Raw genomic sequence first — 6,000 nt, 5'->3', positions numbered from 1 at the left:
TGTTGTTTTTCAGTTCCTGTATTGCGTGCGGATTTGTTTCAAAAATAACTTGTTGTTGGACCCGGGGAATGTGGTGTCCACAAATGTTCGCTGACAGTTCGTTCCTCAGTGAAGACGTCATGGATTCGTTCCAGGGATACCTCAGATGTGTGGCATGTTGCCTCATCCCGCTGGAAGAAGCAGTATTGTTTTTCATATTCAGTGAGTGGAGCACAAAATGTATCAAAAATCTCCATATATGCAACCATATATATAGTGTCCAAAAATATCGGTTCAATGATGCGCGTTACACCGCACCAAGCGCCAATTTTTTTCATCATGGAGTGGTTGCTGACACACAGTTAGGGCTCTGCGTTGACCAGCGCCACATGTTCACTGAATTCACATGAACGGAAAGATGAAACCATGCTTCATCACTCAACAGAAAGGGTCTAACAAACATCGTTGAAGTTATTCAAAAGTGACGTGCAGTAATCTACGCGTTTCTGACACTCATCCTCCCGTAATTGCTACACAGCCGTCACATGATATGGCTTTAAATTAAGACTTTTAAATATCCGCTGGCGAATGCTCCTACTTGCATACGCTTGTTTGACCATTTTACATACAGACTTCTTTCGGCTCTTAACACTTCTGCAATAACTTCTGGTGGGCGAGCTGAAGGCATTCTTTGGCGTTTTACATTCTGCACAGATGCTAGGCTTTTACACGTGCTCTGTATTGCTCTCTTTGCTGGAGTCCTAATCCGGATACTTGATCCCGAAAATTTCGCGAATTTCCTGTTTTCATATATGCTTCGACAATTTTAGTTCTTTCTTCTATAGAGAATGTCATTTTGCAGACCGCATAGAGAAACGTCTAACTTCGCTGACGAAATAAACTGCAGTGATGACAGAAGAACGCTAACAATCGATTATTGCATACAACTGTCCATTCTTGTACTGTTTAGTCTATTTCAGAAGTCGAAATATGCATTCGGATTCAACGAGGTAGCGGCTACTTTTAACTGCGGCATCTTGTATGATCTATCCAAAGCAAGTTTTTTTTTTTTTCCTCAGAAGTAGTGAGATACGCAGTGTACACTATAAGCGTACATTTTTCGCTGCACCCGTCCTTGGGATCCAGACACAGGAGGAGAACTGCAGAAACATTATCCCCAAATCAAGATGAAATAAGCAGTGCCCCATAGAATAAGTTAGCAGACAGTCCCAGGTTCCTGAAACAATAGTATTACTGCATTAACACCATGTTCAAATTAAGATATTGTTATACAAGAAATGAAAAAAGCATATTCAGTATAACGCAGTTTGCGAGCAGTGATATACATAACCCTGATACGGGAGGAGTATTGCAGCTATAATCTATCAAAAGCAAGTTATTACTTGCCACAAAAGTAAAGTGTTAAGCACTGTATTTTGCAAGCGTACCATGCACAGTAGATTTTGCTGCAGCCATTCTCAGGCTCCTGTCAAAATGAAAATTTTACCTTCAGGCAAGTAACGACATAAACTCTACATGTCTTAAGATCACCATACACTACACATAGCACGCAGACATCTCATACTTCCGATACAGGAGAAGTGCTGCAGCCATGTTCTGTTCAGGTCAAGGCATCACTTGTTATTCAACTAACAAGATAAACAATGTGTATCGTAAGACCACCGTGCAATGTAGATTTAACGCGCAGATGTCTCATACTTCTGATACAGGAGGACTATTGCAGCCATTTTATTTCAGAATCAAGATATTACTTGAAACTTCCTGGCAGATTAAAACTGTGTGCCGGACCGAGACTCGAACTCGGGACCTTTGCCTTTCGCGGGAAAGTGCTCTACAAGATATTACTTGTCACACATGTAATGAGATACGCACTGTCTATTGTACGACAGCTATACACTGTATGTTTAGCATGCAGACGTCGCTAACTACTGATACTGGAAACGTACTGCAGCCATTTCCTGTCCAAAGGAAGATATTTCTTACTATACAAGGAATCAGATGAGAACGGTATATCGCTAGGTCTGTGGGTTTAGCGCACAGACATCTCATACTCCTATAGCAGGGCCGGCCGGGATGGTCGAGTGGTTCTAGGCGCTACAGTCTGGAACCGTGCGACCGCTACGGTCGCAGGTTCGAATCCTGCCTCGGGCATGGATGTGTGTGATGTCCTTAGGTTAGTTAGGTTTAAGTAGTTCTAAGTTCTAGGGGACTGATGACCACAACAGTTAAGTCTCATAGCACTCAGAGCCATTTGAACCATTTCCTATAGCAGGAGGAGTGCTCCAGCAAAGTATGTCGAAAGCTCTATAACACACACACACACACACACACACACACACACACACACACACACACACACACACACACACACACATTGTTGACACACTTTATGAGAACGGCGGTGGGTTCAGACGCAGTAGCTGCGAATCTCTAACAGCGGACCAGAGACACGGAAGCTGCCCGAGAGGCAGAAGGCTGTGTTATGACGCCGCGTCTTCGTCGGAGGCTGGTTGCTGTCTGGTTGCTATTCCCTCTTTGTCCATCTGCTGCTCCACCACTCTCTCCAGTTGTATCTCTAACACTTTATCCAGTTGAGGATCCAGTACGTCCTCCAACTGTCGATCCTCGTCTTGCTTCTGTTGCTGGCCAGGTCCTTCGACATCTGCTGCAGTTGTCCTGACTGCATAGAGTACTTCAGTTTGTGCTTGTGCTGCTTCTGCTCATTCTCATGCTCCATTTCTAATTTTATTACTAGTTTCCTGCACAGCTCGTTCTCCACCTGTTCATGTATTGCGGCCACCACCTCGTTCACACAATCCTGGCCCGCTTAGCTTTTTCTTCAGTTGCCGGCCCACACTTTTTTTTTTTTTTTTTGCAGAAGTTGATATTTCTGTTCCTGCAGCTGTTGCTCGTGTTGCCGGAGGCTGCTGGCCCAGCTTAATTTCGAGGTGGGAACGCATTCGGCTGCAGTCCGCTCCGTAGTTAGCGTTTTTCAAGCTGTGTTCGATTTCTCAAGTAATGCTTCATTATTTCTGCACCGGCTACTCTCAGCCTCCAGCTGTAGCTGCTGGGGCCTCATCGCGTTATTGAGCTCATCGTCAGCTCTGCCTCCGAGCCGAAGGCACCTCGTGAGTTCAGCAACTCGCGATACTCCTGCCATTCTCTGTACTGCTTTGCTCTCCTTCAGGCTGCAATAACAACGTGGCTTCCAGAACCATGCTACAAAACAGTCGAAAGCATGCAAGTCCAGAAACGGAAATAAAGCGCATGACAGTCGTCCCATTGCTATGCACGCCGAGGCAACACGAAGCTTTCTCCCACTTGTTATAAAACATAATCGAAGTTAACTTGAAACAGTCTTACTTTTAACCCGTGCTCTAAGGGGTCGGCACGATAGCGTGTCCGGTCAGCGAGTTAGCTGCCCTTTGTAATAAAAAAAACTGACTGAAAGGGTCAAAGATGAACTTGCACAGGTATCATGGGACGTCAGCCCCGAACAAATGCAACAAACAAAAGAAAGAGGGAGTAGCGTCTTTGATTAGTAAACAAAAAGTCCTCGGTCCTGGGTTCGAATCCCGCAACGGCTTAAATTTTGAATAAAAATCGTCAACAAAGGCGGCCCAAGACGTCTGGCATAAGAAGTCACTCTCATTTGGCCAGCGGCCTTGCGAAAGATGGCGGAGGAGCGATCAGAGGTTTAGGACACTACCCCACCCTTGGGGTGGTCAACTACTCCTAAAGGCACAAGAATTAGCAATGATCAACGGCATTAAGTTGTAGAAGGCAATGAAAACCACTGCATTAAACACACATAATGTGTATCCACAGGACATGTGAAAAAGTGTCTTGATCTTTCTATTGGCAAAAGATTCCGGAGGACCATGTGGTGTCACCGCCAGACACCACACTTGCTAGGTGGTAGCTTAAATCGGCCGCGGTCCATTAGTACATGTCGGACCCGCGTGTCGCCACTGTCAGGATCGCAGATCGAGCGCCACCACACGGCAGGTCTCGAGAGACTGACTAGCACTCGCCCCAGTTGTACGACGACTTTGCTAGCGACTACACTGACGAAGCCTTTCTCTCATTTGCCGAGACACAGTTAGAATAGCCTTCAGCTAAGTCCATGGCTACGACCTAGCAAGGCGCCATTAACCATTTCAAGATAGTCTCACTTGTATCATCAAGAATGCTGTATACAAATGATGGATTAAAGTTAAGTATTATAGAGGCTACGTACTTTTCTTTATAGCATTCATTACGTATCCTGTTTCAGACCTCTCTCTAGCCTACGTGAGATTAACGCGTGCCTTTCGGCTACTTCAGTGTGGCGTAGCTGTCTTGTTACGCCACAACAGACCACCCATTCGAATATCCGGGAGGGGACTGCCGAGGGGTAGGTGACCATGAGGAAAAGATTGTACAACCAACGAAAGGATAATGTTGTTCGAGTAGGGGCGTGGAATATCAGAAGCTTGAACGCGATAGGGAAGCTAGAAAATCTGAAAAGGGAAATACTAAGGCTCAATCTAGATACAGTCGGGGTCAGTGAACTGAAACGGAAAGAACAGAAGGATTTCTGGTAAAATGAGTATAGGGCAATATCAACAGCAGCAGATAATTGTATAGTGGGAGCAAGGTTCATTATGAATAGGAAGATAGGGCAGAGAGCGAGTTACTGTGAACAGTTCGGTGATGGGATTGTTCTCATCAGAATCGACGGCAAATCAACACCGATAACGATAATCAGGTATAAACGCTAACGACGCAAGCCGAAGATAAAGAGATATAAAAAGTACATTACGATATTGATGGGGTAATTTAGCACTAAAGGGAGATGTTGTTGTTGTTGTGGTCTTCAGTCCTCAGACTGGTTTGATGCAGCTCTCCATGATACTCTATCCTGTGCAAGCTTCTTCATCTCCCAGTACCTACTGCAACCTACATCCTTCTGAATCTGCTTAGTGTATTCTTCTCTTGGTCTCCCTCTACGATTTTTACCCTCCACGCTGCCCTCCAATACTAAATTTGTGATCCCTTGATGCCTCAAAACATGTCCTACCAACCGATCCTTCTTCTAGTCAAGTTGTGCCACAAACTTCTCTTCTCCCCAATCCTATTCAATACCTCCTCATTAGTTATGTGATCTACCCATCTAATCTTCAGCATTCTTCTGTAGTACCACATTTCGAAAGCTTCTATTCTCTTCTTGTCCAAACTATTTACCGTCCATGTTTCACTTCCATACATGGCTACACTCCATACAAATACTTTCAGAAACGACTTCCTGACACTTAAATCTATACTCGATGTTAACAAATTTCTCTTCTTCAGAAACGATTTCCTTGCCATAGCCAGTCTACATTTTATATCCTCTCTACTTCGACCATCATCAGTTATTTTACTCCCTAAATAGCAAAACTCCTTTACTACATTAAGTGTCTCATTTCCTAATCTAATCCCCTCAGCATCACCCGATTTAATTTGACTACATTCCATTATCCTCGTTTTGCTTTTGTTGATGTTCATCTTATATCCTCCTTTCAAGACACTGTCCATTCCGTTCAACTGCTCTTCCAAGTCCTTTGCTGTCTCTGACAGAATTACAATGTCATCGGCGAACCTCAAAGTTTTTACTTCTTCTCCATGAATTTTAATACCTACTCCGAATTTTTCTTTTGTTTCCTTTACTGCTTGCTCAATATACAGATTGAATAACATCGGGGAGAGGCTACAACCCTGTCTCACTCCCTTCCCAACCACTGCTTCCCTTTCATGTCCCTCAACTCTTATAACTGCCATCTGGTTTCTGTACAAATTGTAAATAGCCTTTCGCTCCCTGTATTTTACCCCTGCCACCTTCAGAATTTGAAAGAGAGTATTCCAGTTAACATTGTCAAAAGCTTTCTCTAAGTCTACAAATGCTAGAAACGTAGGTTTGCCTTTTCTTAATCTTTCTTCTAAGGTAAGTCGTAAGGTTAGTATTGCCTCACGTGTTCC

The sequence above is a fragment of the Schistocerca nitens genome, chromosome 1 (assembly GCF_023898315.1).
Source record: "Schistocerca nitens isolate TAMUIC-IGC-003100 chromosome 1, iqSchNite1.1, whole genome shotgun sequence".
Classification (NCBI taxonomy): domain Eukaryota; kingdom Metazoa; phylum Arthropoda; class Insecta; order Orthoptera; family Acrididae; genus Schistocerca; species Schistocerca nitens.
Note: the sequence above shows the minus strand (reverse complement) of the source record.